General features: G+C 41.5%; 1 long non-coding RNA gene across 1 annotated transcript; it reads right to left on the bottom strand.

Moving 5' to 3' along the window:
* Window positions 1-11,023: 11,023 nt before the first annotated feature.
* Window positions 11,024-11,749, bottom strand: LOC124864030. The gene is made up of 2 exons (XR_007037251.1): window positions 11,184-11,749; window positions 11,024-11,088 (listed from the first exon to the last, which is right to left on the bottom strand). It is a non-coding gene; the product is annotated as an uncharacterized LOC124864030 (long non-coding RNA).
* Between the last annotated feature and the right edge of the window lie 6,703 nt (window positions 11,750-18,452).

Below are 18,452 nucleotides of genomic sequence, written 5' to 3'. Positions count from 1 at the left end.
TGTTTACCTAAAAAAATCTGTTCATTTGTTAAAAAAAACAGAAAAAGAATCTGAAATAGCTGACTCTGCTTTCCATGATTCTATATAACAAAATAAAAATGCCAATAAATGAATAATAAAGATGGAATTATTCCAACTATAATGATCAATACATTATATTAGCAGAATAGGGAATAATTGTTGCTCTTCAACATTAAATAAAAGCTGCTGAATTACACTAAATGTTTTGTATAATGCTGTGTGTCTTCATTATAATTATTGAAACACATTTAAAATGTTGCTTGCATTTGTTAGAATTACATGAAATATTTACACTGAGAAACATATTGACAGAAGTATTTTTAATGTTGCTGTTTGTGGTTGTGCTGTGGCAGCTTCTTCTCAGCTGGAAATGATAAAACCCTGTCCTGTAAAGAAACGAATAAACGGATAACAAGCACTGCTTTAATTAATCTTTGAAATGAGCGCTAAAGGTTGATATTTTAAAGTGTATTGTGGTATTTGTTGTACAACTGAATTACCTCTGTTCTGGGTGTTCTGGCACGTTTTAAAGGTTACGGAAGAAACCATTTGTGGATTGAGAAGTGGTGGACGTAACTTTGCACTTTAGAAGGGGAAATGTGTTTTTAGACATTTTCCAGTGATTGATGAAGCTTGTTAGAAACAAAATATTTGGACGTTTTAGACATTTTGTAGATGTTTGTTAGTGTATGTATGTGTTCCATTTAACCTTTTTCATGGTAGGTCTGTAAATCGGGGGCTAGCTGCTGTGGGGACCTCATGTGACTTGCTGAACAGGTCTCTCTGTCTCATTGTGTACCTGTTTAATGTTGGTGAAGAAACACCTGGTTGTGCTGCACCAGATCTCTGCCTCAAGCCTCCTGTTTAATCCAGCTGCTGAGGGCCATTCATGAAACTATTATTTTTACTCAAAATGATTATGTTGTGAGAATCTCACACTGGCCCATGACTGCTTGGTTTGTTAGTTTTTCACACTGATTAATGATGAACTTTACAAACAACCCATCACAGATTAATGGGCAGCAACAATTGCTGATGTCTTTCCACCTTGGCATTTTGTTGAGGCAGACCTGGAAGCTCCAGACCAGCAAACTGCAGAACGTTCTGCTAATATAAAGGTGATCAAAATGTTCTACTTTTCCTCCTAAATCTCATAGAAGTAGGGTGTACTTATTTCTTCCACACACAGCTTTTCCATTTTGGCTTCACATTTTCAGTTAAATCATGGAAGGGTGGAATATATTTTGTTTCATTAAAAATTGTAAATTCAAACCATTTTTAGGATGCACTGATACTTTGAAAGGGTGGTTTTCTTTTTACCTCTTTTTGGTATTAGTCTGAGCCAACACAAGAAGACAAAAATACAGAAAATGATTATCAGGATAACCAAGCTCACATATTTGATCTTAAGACTTTACTAATTAAAAATAATCTTGGATTGAGCCACCCTACCTGAGTGGTTTAATTCTTTCATTGTTCATCTTGTCTTTCTTCACCTTAAATGAAGACCCAGTTGGGTGGCCATCAGATTGGATAAGATTTTAAAACCTAAAGAAGGTCACAACCTTAAAAGCCCACCACCATAGTCACAAGGGCCCCTCAGCCAAACTAAATATAAAGCATGCATATAAAGCATCTCTTTCCCCTTTAGAGTGAAACATGTCCTTCAGAATCGCTTCTACCTTTGCCTTTTGACCTTGCTTTCATATTTGCAACCACAGGGCAGCATAGCATTGAAACTGACAGACTCATTTCCATGCTAAGGTCACTGACCACGCTTGTTGTCAACAGACAGCTGATACAGGGGGGAGTCCTCTCTGGGCCACAGGAATGACAAATACACAAAGAAAAAACTGTACAAGACAGGAGATGAGATACCAGAGATATCAAGTCAAAGAATGGGTAAGTGCTCTTGTGATAAGACGTGTCACTTGAGAGCTGTGTTTTGCCTGTGAGGTTGAGTGGGAGTTCAAGAAGGGTAGCGAGGGGGTGTTTGAGAGTGTGTTAGCAATAGTTGGATGTGTAGAGGGGGATCAGGACATTTGCACCAGCTTTGAAGAGGTCAGCCACAGGACAGGAACCATTTTTAATCCCCCAGCTGGGCCTGCAGGAGAGGATTTGGACCTCCGCTCACTCTCTGCCCCCACCCACAACAGTAGCTAATTGAGCTGCAGATCTCTGATCACAGCGCTTCCATGTAAAGTGCTGTGTGCTTTCCCAGGGCTTTGGAGCCTGACCAGGAAATCCCTTTTTTTACTGTCTACCTGCCATCATTAGCAACTTGGCATGGGATTATCCGTATTCTCACATGTACAGGATGCATATGGATGCCTTTTATTTATAGCCGGACAGAGGAAAAGAAAACAGGCATGGTAAAAACAGAGCCAATTCTAAGATATTAACAGTTTGACAATCCATTTTAATGAACCAGATTCTCAAATTACTTAAAACTAACCTCAGAAGTAGAAAACGCAACAAAGATTCCTATATGCTAATGTTTCCTAAACAGCTGAATTCAAAATGAAAACCTCTTTGGAAAATTAAAAACATCCCAAAAGCTCTTGAATCAGAATCAGCTTTATTCTCAAAGTTTGTGCACAGAAACAAGGTTTGTTTGTGTGCTGGTGATGTGAAAATATGCAAAATCATGGAATTTAAAGCGCGTGGACTTTATTGCTGCGACTTTAGGTGAACTTTATTGATCCATTGTAAAATTCATGTTCAGATGCATTAGGCCATCTTTATACTTTAAGTAAGAAGACGGTTTTTATATTTCTACACCAATTTTACTTGCCCAACAGGTTTGTAGCTGCTGCGTTATCAGGCCATCCTGACCACAATGTTACTTTCACTGTTTCCAGCTTTCAGTGTTGATGTATAGCAGGAAACACCATCAATATTTTTATTAGCTAAACAGCGGCATGAGTGGGCACAAGTGATTTCAAGTTGCTGCTGTGCTATGTTTACATATCTGGAAACCAATTACCAGGAAAGGCCTTTTCTTGGCATTAGGAGCATTAGTTGTTCAGGGCCATAGTGCTAAGAACTTTACAATAAGTTGGAGCCCTGCCAGTCTGGTGTGGGCATGATGAGTTTCTACCTCTGGGATGAGGCCAGCAAGGCATACAACATGACAACCTGCTATCGCTGCCACTACAGTCCCACGTGCTGTATCCAGGACCCGGATATGCTGTCAACACTATAATGAACCACTTGGACCTCCTTACACAAGTTTTGTGCATACCTAAAATGGGGAACACATTGCAGTCTTGGTGCAACCAAGAAGGCCTCTCCAAGGCCCTACAGAGGCTATTTGGCTAGTCTAAATCCAGTGTGAAGGGAGACTTAAACATTATGACAAATACAAAATGGTCCACATTTACTCTGACTAGCCATAACATTATGACCTCTAACAGATTCATTGAGAAAGACTTCTTCTAACAAAATGCTATGTAAGAAAAAGTTGCTTTCTATCAGTTACATGGATGTTTTTATCTGGGCATCTGAGTACCTGATTAAGAGCTTACAATTGCTCTCCACAAGGTGCGTGGCCTTTTTTGACAAACAGTCAGAGTTTTCTGCATGGCTATAGCAACATCTACTTGTTGGACATTTTTGACTTTTATAGATCATTGCTGTCTTTTTTTAGATTATGTATTATTCTACATGAACCATCCCTCTGGGAAAAAGCAGAAACTCACAGGTTTATCCTCAGATCTAGTGCTGTGGTATGCTAAACCCAAATGTTCACAACAAAAGGAGAGAAACACATTTCTGTGTACAGATCAGCCTGATAATAGGAAATGATGCTGTTGGTTCTGTTACGACAAAACCCTTAAACCAAATGTGACCCTTAGTCTTATTCTATAAAGCACATGGAAGCTAAGTATTTCCTGAAGTTTCATGAGGAGATTTTTAATCAGTTTCAGTCGAGTTTTGTTTAACATTTCACCAACAGTCGTATGTTTCAATTGTTTGGCACAACTGAGATGCACTAAGACAGTAACCAAACAGGACAACAAATGTTGACATAAACCCACTTCAGATGACATATTTAAGCCTGGATCTGGACACGTTCAGGCTGCAACACGTGTTAACTAAATACAGGGTGAGGGGTCAATGGTAACTCACCACTGAGCCACAAAGGAAGGTAGTTTCAGAGCCAAGTTTAAGATTAGGTGTGAAGTGGAGGGCAACATGAGCAGCTCTCCATTATATCTACTGGTACAGCTTGCACCTGTTGGTGCCACTTCACTACTGTAAGCACAGATCATTATGGGGTGTAGACAGCAGGGGTTGTTGAGCTGTGACTGGCAACTGAAAGAGCGACACAATTTTAAGGCCATATCATGAAACGGTCATAAGTAGTTAAAATTCCACATCTAAGCAAAACAAGCTACTAAAAAGTAAGTAACTGTTTACATTTTTGTTGAATTGATGGTTACATGTGTGTTTTTTTTTTCAACAGTTCGCAGCTCCTTTTTGTCTGTCACACATGATTTTTTCTGGATGTCACAAGATGTAAGGAGGCTGCTGTCCTTGAGCACCTGCTGCAACGTTGCAGTTTGATCAGCGCCCCTCCCCGCTGAGGTCTGATATTAGCATACAGGCCGAGGAGGGTCATGTAAAGGTTCTCGCGCTGATCAGCCAACTGGAAAACTCACAGGTTCAAGGGTCATGCATATGTCACAGTGGTGGCTGATTGGTCAGATAAACCAAATTAGCATCTGTAGGATATCCCTTATTAAACCACCACCCATGCATATAACTATGTGGAAACAGATAGCTAGATGAGGTAAAATTAAAAAGATTATTTTAATCAGTTTTATTCTTTCAATTGTATGTTCTCCATATGCAACGTTTCGTGTTAATCTACCACTGGAAACAATAATTTCTCCCTGCTAATCATTCTGTTTTATGATCAGGCCAGCATGCAACAAGGTAGAAAAATCTAAAATGCACAACTATTTGAAATGTCTGTCCTGGTATCTGTGGTAATGTAGTTTTGGCATGTACTGTGGACTTTGATTCAAAAACACGATAACAAATCCTTAAACTGTCAAGAACTAGGGCTTTCTTGCAGGATCAAGGTGCAAACACGAGCTTTGGAGTCACATGGTGAAGGAGGAATATTTAATAATAATAAAACTGTTGAATTTTAATGGTGAATACAGAACACAGAGCATAGACAACTAGCCAGGCATGGAATAGGCAGGCACAGTGGAAACCAGTGAACGACGAGAGAGCATAAATTCACGACGATAAGTGGAGAAAGGTGAGAGAAATAAGAGAATAAGGAACAGCTGATGACAATAAAGGGAAAGAGACTTGATGTGGGAGAGAAAATGCAGTAATCTAAATGTAGAGAAATACAAGAATAAACAAAGAAATAAATAATTGTAAAGAAATAAATAATTTATTGTATCTCTTTACAATAAACAACTGAAACACCTACAGGTTGTGACATAAACCAAGCTTTGCAGACTTAGTATTAGTATTTTATGAAACAAATTTGAACCTTCTGCTTTGGATTCTTACAGGAATCCAATATGTTGATCATAAAATAAATGAATAAATGCAAAACAATCACAAGGGCATAAACCTGTCTTCATTGTGTCTTTACAATTTCTTTTAACAAGTGGATAGTTAAGGACAAAATATTGGAAAAGATAATGATGGGTAAAGTTTTATGATCTGTAGGACGTAGAGTTTTGCTTTGTGGGTTTCTGCGGATTTTTAAGTTCGGCTTTCTGGTTACCCGTAGTGCTCCTTCATGCTTTATTTCCTGTTGGTGATGTTGGTCTTCACTGCGTTGCCTTGTACTGGGTTTATCGTTCGGTATTCTCCTCTCGTCTCTTTCATTCCTCAGTTGCTCAGCCCTCTGCCCTTGCGCAACACATTAACCAGTCTCACCTGTTCATTGTTTCACACATCACCTCTGCTCTATATTTACTCCCCTGGCTGTTGCTAATGGTACCTTCTTGCTCCTCACGGACTACATTTTGTTTGCCTAATTAAAAATCTATTTCACTTTGATACTGCCTGCCTCCTCTCTGCATTTGGGTCCTCACTAAACAAAATACATCAAATGAAGTTATCTGAAAGCAATTTTAAAACATAAATAAATGGTTAACGAAGCATAAATATCAAGTTGTGTGTGTGAGCCTATTTAAGTGATTACATTATATAGCACTGTTTTTAAATACCATTATGTGTTACTAAATTGAAATATTTGGAATAATAAATTAAAATATGCAAACATTAAACACTAGAAAAGACACTAAAACAAATCTGTAAAAAGTCAGAATAAAATCCATCTTCCTTACAGCTCAACTCACCCGAAAACATATTTAACTAAATCTGTAAAAAGATAACTTTTTTCCTTGATTACAAAGTGACTGCATGAAGTCTGATAATACCAGTAATTTTTGGCAAAAGGAGCCAATATGTTTAAAACAAGTGAATTTAGTTTAACTAAAAAACATTTACTAGAAGATGCAGCGTTTTTAAATATAACTATCGTCCCCTTTTTCTATCTGCGCCCTCACAGATATACACGGATGCATCTGCTCCTCGTATTTTATTACTGCAGCTAATACTTGAGCCATATTTATATGTAGTGTGAAAAAGGCCCAAGGGTCTGAAGCTGTTTCACGTGTTAGTTTAATGCTGATGGGAAACGGCTGCTTCTCTACTGTTTGCTGGAAATAAATAAATAGTGGTCAAACAAGCTGAGTTTTAAATCTGTTGAGTCAAGAAAATGCTCTACCCACAATTAAATTATGTTTTTTATTATCTTCAATGTTCACAAAAAAAACTGGTTCTGTCAAAGCAGATTTAAAGCAGTATATTCATTTAAGCAGCCGGTCTGACTCCCTGTCTCAATAATTTCAATTTTATCCTTTTCCCCAACTGTGACCTTGTATCGACCTGCATTTGGTATACAGTGATTTATCTGCCAAATAAATTGTTAACTCCATTGGAATGCATTTAAGGTGCTGGGGGACTCAGTAGGTCAAAAATGGCAGCTCATAAATTGAAGTAAAGCATTAAAACAAAAGTAAGGAGATTGGGAATTTTTGCATCCAGGTTTCAAATGAAAAAATTAGATGACCTTTTCCAAAAAAAAAAAAAAGAATTATGAAACAATCTGGGGCTGCAGATTTGAGTTGCTTAAAAACCAAGGTGCAGAAGACGGCATCATTGGACGCTTTACCTTGAGTCAGATCCAGAGTTAAGATGATACATCAGTCATCCAGACAGCGTGAGGTTAGGCTCATTTAAGGAGTGAAGGCCAGTGTCCCTCTCAGCGATGTGGGATCGTGAAGCTTTAGTTGCGGCTCACCTGCCTAGAAAATCTCTTTTTAACATTGAAGTCTGTCTGAGGAAAGTGTGTGCCTCCTTCTTTGACATTAGGTATCAGTGTGTGGCTTGAAAAACTGCCTCTAGCTTGAAACAACACCTGAAGCTTAAACAAAGACGTTTCCTCTCAGTGTTTTTCTGACATCTGCATCATCATCGATTTAATACTGAAATGACCAGAGGAAATCATACATAAACTTAAAAATAAAAATATTGACACATAGTTGTGATGTTAAGGTAAAATGATACATGGTTTTAAAAATGTTTAAAATAAAACTGTGAAAAGTGCGGCGTGCACATGTATTCATCCTCATGTATTTACTCGTATACCCCTGAATACAATCCAAGTTAAAAAACAATATCCCAAGTTTTGAACATCTCAGAGAGCTCAGTTTATTCCATCATCTGAAAATGAAAAGCTTTGGCCCTACCTGCAGAATGCCATGTGGGTTGAAAAACTAACACCCTAAACAGAATCAGAATCATCTTTATTCGCCAAGTTTGTGCACAGAAACAAGGAATTTTATTTTGGTTTCACTTTGCTCTTAATCAAGACATTTAAAACAAAAATATATATAAAAGGGAAACGAAACTAAAAAGTTATTTTCTGCAAATACTGTATGTGTCGTGAAGCGACATCTTTGGTTTTGTTGTGGTCTTGTGTTTTCTATTAGTTTGGAATTTCTCTAAGATTGTTTAGTAGTTTATTTTCTATTATTTGTTGTGGTTTTCTCATGACTGTTATTATATTCGTTGTATTCTAGTTCTCTTGTCTTCCTTGTAGTTTCTAGTTTAGTTTCCCATTTAGTATCTCTGTGTTTATTTATGTTTTGGTATTTGTTTACCTGCGCTCTTTGTTTACTAGTTTATTTTCTCTGTTCCTCCTCGTCCTGGTTCCCTTTCTGTGGTTTAGGTTTTGTTTATTTACGGTCAGGGTTCCTTTATGGGTTCGTTGTTAATTATTAGGTTTTGGTGTTTCTTCTATTCCCTCTAGTTTCTCGGTTTACTTTAGCAAATGATTATTCTAGGTTCTTATACCTCTTTTGGTTTATTATCTTCGTCCATACATTTGCTTAGTTCTGTTTCCTTGAGCTTTGTTATTTGTAGTTTTGTTTTTGTAGTCAGGTTCTTTTGGTTATGTTCTTATCTGGCTTCCCTCGTGTTTCGTTTTGTTTCTAGCCTTGTCACCTTAGCAACTATTCACATTCCCTCAGTTCTCTACCACCTGGTCCACACCTGAATTCCATCTCATCTGATTACCTGCCTCAGTTTCTCATTGGTCCATTCTCCACTTCCCTCTGTTCCCTCTGTTTTTGTTTGTTCCTCACTGGTTCCATCCGTTCTCCACCCATGTCTATGTGCTTTTTGTACCATGTTCCTGCTAAGCCCAATTTTGTAAGTTGTGGACTTTTCATCTATGTTAAGTACCTGCAATGTTTTGCTTCATTTTGGAAGAACCTTGTAAATAAAGCTGAAGACATCTTTAAACATGCTGCTGCCTAGCTCTTGTCTGCACGTTGGTCACTCGTGCCCTGTTTTGTGGATGAGCCAAACCACACAATGATGGGCAATTAGAAGACATAGTGAATGCTGTTAGTGTAGAAGATGACCAGAAGCTCCTGTGGAAAGTTGTACTTCTTGAGTTGCCACAGGAAGTACAGTCTCCGTGTTTAACCAGGAAAAGAATCTTAATTGTCAATGCCAGAGCTACAAAGGAGTGGTTGTGCTAGAGTGGGCTAAGTGGGCTAAACCTAAACTAACCTTCTCAGACAACCTTCATTTAATCTGACTGAGCCTTAGTTTTTTTTGCAAAGAATAGGCAAAACTTTAGTGTCTACATGTAAAAAGCAAGAGACATATCACCGAAAACTTGCAGCTGCAAATGAATTGACCAGGGGGCTGAATACAAATGCACAGCAGCAGTTTTCAGATTGTTATTTGTAAAACAGTCTTAATATTTTGCTGGTCTATTGCAAACAGTCTCAATAAAATACTTTGAAGTATGTTGTTGTTACATGGCAAAATTAATAAAAGTGTTATGTGAATATGTTTGTAAAAACTGTTGCAAAATCAATACCAGCCTTGAGCAAATAACTTGCATTTGTTTATGACTGGGCTTTTGTTTGGCCTGTGTTTTTAAAATATTTTCTACACAGTGACACCTCCTGCTTATAACTGGGACTGCAGTGAGTGTAACAGATGACCTCATGATGATACTACAATTTACTTGCTGTATTATCAAACTTAGACCATATTCTGGCAAGTATTTACCAGCCAGATAAAAAGACATAAAGTGTAAACAGAGTTTTAAATTACTGGAGTAAAACTGACTTAAACAATGAAAGGCTTTGCTTTTTGCAAAATGTTTACATTAGCGAGACGGAGGAGCAGCACAAGGTAAAACTTGAAATAAAAACAAGTCGGCAGTCTCTTACGAGGCAGATTTGTAAACCTTTTTCTTCGCAGTTTTATTTTGGCGGCTGTTGAATTTTCTTGATTTTCATGTGTGTACAATTTCACAAACTTTAGGAATAATGACTCAGTATTTTATAACAACCTTGAAGATGAAATAACAAAAAATGCTGACAATAAACACTGTTTTCTGCTGCAAACATATAATTTTTTGTACTTTAATGAAGAAAATATGGCTGATTGTGCTGCATCGCTGTCACATTGATAAACATCTGTGAAACGTTTGTGAGGTCCCACTGATAAACAAAATATATTTGACTTGATTCAGTTTGACTTGTAAATTTGAGGTGTGGCCACAGAAAATGATTGTAAAACACTTAAACCACGCTATCTCCCTTGTCAAGCATGTTTTACAAATAGTAGGTACTCTGCCTGCCTTACTTGTGACACTGGTATCTTGGTGCTTAATGTCTGCTCAGCCACTGCACAACTGTAACTTTTGCAATTAGGAAGAACAATGGCAACAAAAAATTATATGGAAGTTTTCCAGGCTTACATTTCAGTCATTTTCAATTTTACATGTGCTGCAAATAACTATTACACCCTGTGATGCTTTGCAAGAGCAAGCGCAATATCTTTCATGAGGCAAGAGGTTTCACAAGGAGGCAGTATGTGTGTGTACTTCTAAAGCATATTTGTATATTTCTTTTATCGCTATCTAAGTCATTTCGGCATTTATAACCATTTTACTGCTGTGCAAATAGAATAAATAACCTAGAATCTACATTTTCATTGAAATTTATAATCTGCAGAAAATCAAGGGAATCTGCAGAAAATAAAGTGAATGTGGCTACAATAGTTTCAAGAGGTAAACGTGACATCTTGATGATTCCTTAGATTTTTTTCCATGATGTCACACATGGAAGAGATGTTGTCTTAAAGGTCTTCCACAGCATGAATGAATGAACCTATTAGAGTTTTACATTGCTGTTGCATACTATCTCTGCTTTCTCAAGTTGTTCAAAGTCAAAGTATAAGTATCCTCTCTCACTTGACCCTTTGAACCCTCCCTACTAGCTCAATATGATCCATGCAACGGCCAAGTAGACCTGGGCAGTTGACGTTAACGCATCGCTGTTAAGTCCTGAGCTTTCAAGGGAGAAAGTCACATTGTCATTGTTTTCATAATAGCTCTGACCCACATACAGAGAACACTTCAGAGAAAATAGAAAGAGTGAAATGATATTTATTGTGCCACAAAATAATCAGGAACGAAAACGGGCGAAACTCCAACTGTAAGGGGAGAGGGGAAGAGAACTGGTGAAAACAGGGAACAAACGTAACTGAGCAAATGACAAGAATTTCAGGTAGAGAAGTGAACGGCTTACTAAGTGGGTGCGGTCAGGTCGCCAGGGGTAGAGGGATTCGGGATCCAAGTTGTCGTAGCATTGTTTGTTCAGTTGGTTTCTTAGGTGCTTCTTGGGTGAGCGTGGAGATGATTTAGTTAGTTCGTTTGTGCTGATACTTGGGTTGGAAGGTGGACAGGGTACGCTTAGGCTTAGATCCTGGAGATGGAGGAAGCACAAAACTGCCAGCTTGGTCGGTAATCCAGACGGGAACAATAGTTAGGAAACGAAGTCCTCAGAACGTAGATAATCTTGGTCATCCAGAAAACTCCTGGACACAAAGTCAGTTGTCCAGTGACATAAATTCAAAGTTCAGATTCTTAGTCTGCGAAGGGATATAAACAAAGTTATTCCAGAACGAAACACAAAGCATAGACTTAGCATTGGCTGAGCTTGTTACCACAGTAGGCAAACACTCTTGCGTCAAAGTGCAGGCAGCCTCCTGCTAAAGTACTCCTCCAAGCAATCAGCAGAATAAGTCGCACCTGTCCCCCAGCACACCTGAGAACTCCAGCACCATCTGAAACACTGAGGCAATGTTGCAAGCACAATACAAACACACACACACACACACACACACAACCCAGATCCCAACATCATCCCCCCTAAACGGCCGCCGCCTGGCAGCCCTGAAGAAGTGGAAGGCAGGGAGGCACGGTAGTCATCAACCAAGGAAGAGTCACGAACCACTAGAAATCACAGGGTTCAGTTGCGACACATAGAACCTAGGATGAATCCAAAGACTTGCAGGCAGACAATGGCAAACTGCAGAGGGACTAATCACAGTCTCTACTTCATAGGGACCGATGAAACGAGGCGAAAGTTTCCAAAACATGGATTTGAGAGGTATATCTTGTGCTGACAAACATACCCTCTGTCCAGGCTGGTATTCCGGTGCCAGTTGGCGTTTCCAGTCAGCGAAACGTTTGTTTTGGTCAGCGGTGCGGTGTAGGGTCTGGATAGTAGAAGTCCAGATGGACTTGCAGCGTTGGATGTGTTGGTGAACTGATGAAACCATGATGTCCCTTTCGTCAGCGGCAAACAAAGGGGGCTGATAACCAAGGGAAGCTTCAAAAGGGGAATGACCAGTAGCTGAAGAAACGTGAGAATTGAGTGCATACTCAACCCAGGGCAGATATGAGCACCAATCAGTAGGATTTGTGGAAGTGAGGCAACATAATGTGGATTCCAGTTGTTGGTTTAATCTTTCAGTTTGGCCATTGGACTGAGGGTGATAACCTGATGTCAGTGAGACTTTAGCTCCTAGGGCTAAACAAAACTGTTTTCAAACCTGAGAGATGAACTGTGGACCACCGTCAGAGAGAACATCCTGTGGGATTCCATGAAGGCGAAAAACACGTTTTGTGAGTAGTTTGGCTGTTTGTAGGGCTGATGGAAGCTTCCTGAGGGGGATGAGATGACAAGCCTTAGAGAAACGATCAACAATCGTGAGAACTGTAGTCATACCTGAGGAAAGGGATAGTCCAGTAACGAAATCCAATGCAATATGGGACCAGGGTCGATTTAGAATGCTGAGTGGTTGAAGAAGACCTGCCGGTGGTTGGTTACTGGGCTTATTCCTGGCACAGGTAGCACAAGCCTGAACAAACTCCTTCACATCTTTATGTAGAGAGGGCCACCAAAACCTTCTTTGTACTAATGCACTGGTTCTACTAACACCAGGATGAGCCGAAACCTTAGCTGAGTGAAGCCAGTCGATAAGTCGAAAACGTAGTTGAGACGGAACATAGATGTGGTTTGGTGGTCCAGTGCCAGGGTCAGGTTCCTGTTGTTGAACCCTATAAATAATGTCCTCTATCTCCCACCTGAGTGCTCCTACCATCCAGCTCAGAGGTAAGATGGGTTCTGGTTGCTCCACAGAATCCTCAGTGGCGAACTGTCTAGAGAGGACGTCAGGCTTGGTGGCTCAGCCCCTTCTAGCCAGTGGCGCCACTCTTCAAGGGCCTGTTTGATGCCCGGTAGTTCTCGGTCACCCACGTCATAATTTCTCTCAGTGTTACTGAACCTACGGGAAAAGAAAGCACAAGGATGAAATCTCCCATCCTCTGAGTTTTGTGATAACACAGCTCCAACCCCAATGTCTAAAGCGTCGACCTCCAGAATGAACCATCTTGAAGCATCTGGATGAACTAAGATGGGTGCTTGGGAGAACTTTTTTTAGTTCCTGAAAAGCTGCTTCAGCTTCGGATGACCAGGAGAATGAGACCTTAGTGGAAGTTAAAGCAGTGAGGCGTGCAGCAGTAAGACTGTAATTCTTAATGAATCGTCTGTAAAAATGAGCAAATCCAAGAAAACGCTGTAGTGATTTGCGTGAGTCTGGCTCAGGCCAGTCCAGCACTGCTTTGATCTTCTCTGGATCAGAACGTACCTGTCCACCCTCAAGGATGTAGCCCAAGAAAGCGATTGAAGACTGGTGAAACTCACACTTCTCGGCTTTTACAAACAGGCGGTTCTCCAGAAGACGCTGAAGGACTTAGCGAACGTGTTTGCAATGCTCCTTAATGTCCTTGGAGTAAATCAAGATTTCATCCAAGTATACAAAAACAAAAATGTTCCAAAAATCTCTGAGAATGTTGTTGACTAAGGCTTGAAACACAGGAGCATTACATAGTCCGAAAGGCATGACCAAATACTCAAAATGGTCCAGCGGAGCCTTGAAAGCCGTCTTCCAGTTGTTGTTACCTAGAACTCCTGCGTGCTCGTTTATCATACAATTGTAACCCCACGTGTCCTCTGGATACAGAGGGGCGGGATCGGTGGTAAGACGTGGTCGGGCCGAGGCACAGGCCACACACTCAGCTTTGCTTTGTTCTTTTGCTGTTTGTGTTATCCACTGAAGCCAAAGGTTATCTTCGGTATATCCTGTGGTCATTTGGATTACCTCTATAGGTTTCAATGTGGAATAATCAAGTTCCATCACCTGGGGTTTATTTTTTGGCCTGACTGTCGGTGGGACGGTAATTGTGTTGTCCTGGTGCACAGACGGTGTTCGAAAATTAATTTTTATTGGTCCCCATGTGTCTGTTCCTGACTGTCATACTGCAAGAGTACAATACTCTACAGAGGGTTGAGTGCAGTCAACGTGCATGGAAAGCATAAGGGGGTTACGTCCGTTGCTAATGGCTCCACCTAGCGTGCCGCGCTGGATGCTGATATTTGTCAAATTACCGGGTATTGCTTTTTTATCAGGAGTCCATCCAGAGCCCGTCCAACTAGTCACCCTGCTCCAAGAGCCGCATGGTGGGGGCCTGGGCAAGGAGTACCTCCGTTGTTTACAGTACTTAGACCATCTTTCGTCCATGCATAAATAAATGGCATAACCTTCCCACCCGGTTCCGCCATTCCCGCCATTCACCACCAGAGAGAGGTCAAAAGAAAAGGTGGTGGTGGCCCCACAAACATAATTGAGCTCTACCCCCTCGATTTTATCCATACACCTGTCCACTTTTCCCTTATTGGTTGCGCGTTTCAACATTTGCTCAGTTTGGCGGCCCAGGTGTAGACTGACCTGGAGCCTTGCGTTCTCACACCAGTGGATTATTCTGCCCCTTCAGTGGTGTGAGAAATCTGATCTCCAGCTCTCAGGTGTAGACTGACCTAGAGCTTTGCGTTCTCACCCCTGGGGATTATTCTGCCCCTTCTGTAGGGTGAGAAGGTGGCTGTTCTATTGTCGTGTTCTCTCTCAGGTTTTCCTGGACCTCAGCGAGGGATCTCTGCGGAGCGTCTGTCGCTGTACACTGACTCCAGTGGTTCCAGGTGTCGCCTTTACCCTTGAGTCTCACCGCATGTGAGGTTCTTTCTGTGACCTGGAATGGACCGGTCCACCTGGGTTCTGACCACTTCCTTTTGATCACCTTCAGCAGGACCCACTCAGCTTCCGAGGTTGTGGTTGGCTGGGGTCCCTCGGTTGGTTTCTCTGGAACCTGTTTTGAGAAGGCTGCAACCAAACTGTGGAGAGATCTGTAATAATCACGGTGAGACATAGACTGTTCACATTCATTTAGAAAAGGTAGCCTGGTTTGGGGACCTGGAAATGGTCTACCTGTTTGCAGTTCATGGGGCATCAGACCATGCCTCTGATTTACAGAGCTTCTTACTGACATTAAGGCTAATGGTAAGGCTGTGACCCAATTCATTTTGGTCTGTGCACAGATTTTAGCCAATTTGGTTTTGAGGGTCTGATTCATTCTTTCCACCTTTCCCTGGGACTGTGGATGATACACTGTCCCAAAGGAATGTTTAAGTCCCAAAAATTTCTCCACTTCTCTGAGCTCCTCGTTTTTGAAGTGGGTGCCATTGTCTGATCTTATTTTGGCTGGGAAACCGTGTCTGGGGATGTAATGGTTGATCAGATACTTTACCACTGCTTTGCTGTCCTCCTTTTTTGTAGGCCATGCTTCTGGCCATCCTGTGAATGCATCCACACATACCAACAGATATCTGAACCCATTCACTCTCTCAGTCATATCTGTATAGTCAATGATGATTTCTTTCCCTGCAATAGGATCCACTGGGAATTTCCCTGCCGCTGGCTTCAGGGTAGGTTTGGCATTGAACTGTCTGCAAATTTCACATGGGTTTATCCAATGCACTACCATTGGTTTTAAATAAGGATGCCACCAGTGTTCGAGATTTTTTATCATTTGTGTGGTCCCTACATGCCCCATGCCATGGGCTTCCTCCAGGGCTGCTGTAGTGAGCCCTGGTGGCAGGATTGGACGTCCGTCTGGACTTCTCCAAAGTCCATTTTGGTCCTCACTGCCTCCTCTCGCCTTCGACATCGACTTTTCTTCTGGTGAGGCCCCCTTTTGTAGTTTCACTACTTCCTCCAGAGTGGGCTCTGGTGTCCACCCTACCTCCGAACACAACAATATATTTTTTGGTTGATACCCAGCACACTGCTTCGCTGCTTGATCTGCCGCCTGGTTACCCTGTGCTACTCTGGTATTGCTGCTGTCATGTCCTTTGCACTTGATAACTGCCACCTCCTGTGGTAATAGCAATGCTTCAACCAGCGTTTTCATTTCCTGTTCATGCTTAATGGGTTTCTGTCCTGCTGTCCTGAACCCTGTTCTCAACCATTGCTTTAGTTCCACGTGAACTGCACTTGTGGCATATGCTGAGTCTGTGTAAATGTTTACTTTCTGTCCTTCTCCTAATTCTAGGGCCGCTATCACTGCCAAAACTTCTGCTCTCTGTGCTGATTGTGTGTCTGTCAGCCTTTCCGCTTTAACTGTTACAAAGTCTGACCCTGAGTCTTCCACCACTGCATACGCTGCTTTAAGTCCTTGTGTGTCATGTCTGAAACAGCAACCATCTGTATACAGATTTCTAGCATCTGTCAGAGGGATTGTAGGTCTGGTCTGATTTTTTTATTAAACTCAACTTTTTCTGCACAGACATGCGGTTCTCCTGATGTCATTCTGTCTGCCATGTTTATGCCTTCATGTGTGTATGTGATGTTAGGAGCTTCCAGCACCCTGCTCAGTCTCTGTTGCCTCAGTGGTGATAGTGTGAATGTTTTTGAGTTCACAAAAGCCACCACGCCATGTGATGTGAGAATATGAAGAGAGTGTCCCATAACTACATGGGCTGTTTTCTAGATTATTTTGGCCATCCCTGCTGCATGTCTGGTGCATTCGTGATGCCTTTGTTCCATGTTGTCAAGTATAACACATAAGGACAGTTCTATTTCCCCCCTTTTTCTGGAACAGCACTCCATTCGCTGTGTGTGCTGTTACAGAAACATCCAAATAAAATGGCAAGGTGTAGTCAGGGTGTGCCAAGTGTGCAGCTTGGAATAAGCTTGTTTTGAGAGTGATAAAAGCTTCTTCAGCCTCTCGGGTCCATTCCAGGGGGGCAGTGAGATTTCTCATGCCCTGTTTTTTCACTAGATCTCTAAGGGGAGCTGCGAGATCAGTGTAGCCGGGGACAAATGATCTACTGTATCCTGTAAGGCCCAGAAATGACAACATGTCTTTTACAAAGAGTGGTTTTGGATGAGAAAGCACTGCAGATTGATGCGCAGGGGACATGCCTGTACCTGGCTGGGAGATTACCCTGCCCAAGAAGTCGACCTGTCTTCTGCAGATTTGAAGTTTAGCTTTACTGACTTTATAGCCTGTCTTGGCCAAATGTGAAAGAACTACAGCAGTAGCCTCCAAACATTCAGTTACAGTAGGTGTGGCCAAAAGAATGTCATCAACATACTGGATGAGTGTAGTATGTGGTGGGAGTGGGCAGTCTTGTAAGGAGTCCTTAAGAACTTGGTTAAATATTCCTGGGGAGAGAGCAAAACCCTGTGGCAAATGAGTGTATCGGTACCTATGTGATCTATAGGTGAAAGCAAAAATGTCCCTGCATTCTTCAGCTAAAGGCAGGCAAAAGAAAGCATTTGCCAGGTCAGCCGACTCTAATACACCGGCATTCCACAGACCCTCAATTGTGTCCTCAATGCCCAGTTCAGCAGCGGGTTTATGAGGGTATTGGGACCTCCAGATTGGTTGATCAGAAGTAAGCTGAAAAGTAATGGGAGTACAGTGTATGAGGCCCACGTCCGTGGGACCTTCTGCCCAGAGTGTGGAGGGCATGTTTTGTACAACTGCAGCTGCCAGTGGGTGATCTGATTTTTCACTATTTTTCACATGATATCTGTCTAACTGTACATGTTCCAGGGTGCCTACATCTGTGGAATGATTAAGAATGCGATAAGTGTTCCCTGTTCCCCCAAGGTGAATAGGAGAGGTTAGGAGTGGAAGAGAGATGCCAATCCTGTAGGGAGAGGGAGCGTTTTAACACACCCCTTAACTCACGTGCTTCATGTCCTGGATGAAGGGCTAAAGAAACATGTGGAACGCCATCAGACCACATTTTAAACCATCCTTCCTGTTCTTTGGATAACTGTATGCCTTCTGGAGCTGCATAAATGTCGGTGGTGACAATGTCCCACATCTTACCCTCCAGCTCATCAGCAAAGCTTACCTGGTAGCATTCACAGTTATTTCTGTCATAAAACAGGGTGACATGCAGCAGGTCAGGGGGAGGGATATAGGGTGCCAGTGTGGAGATCCAGGATTTCCACCAAAAAAAAGAAGAGAGAACACCTCTGCATGCTGTGGTTTCTGGGTGTAGCAAGACCCAGTAAATATCAGCCATAGGATCAGGCAAGGGCTGGATTAAATACTGGCCATGTGAAAAGTTTGTGTTGCTGCCACAGGAAACTCAGGAGCC

This window comes from Girardinichthys multiradiatus, chromosome 3 (assembly GCF_021462225.1).
Source record: "Girardinichthys multiradiatus isolate DD_20200921_A chromosome 3, DD_fGirMul_XY1, whole genome shotgun sequence".
NCBI classification, from domain to species: Eukaryota; Metazoa; Chordata; class Actinopteri; order Cyprinodontiformes; family Goodeidae; genus Girardinichthys; species Girardinichthys multiradiatus.
The sequence above is the reverse complement of the archived record's forward strand: the minus strand, read 5'-3'. Positions and strand labels throughout refer to the sequence as shown.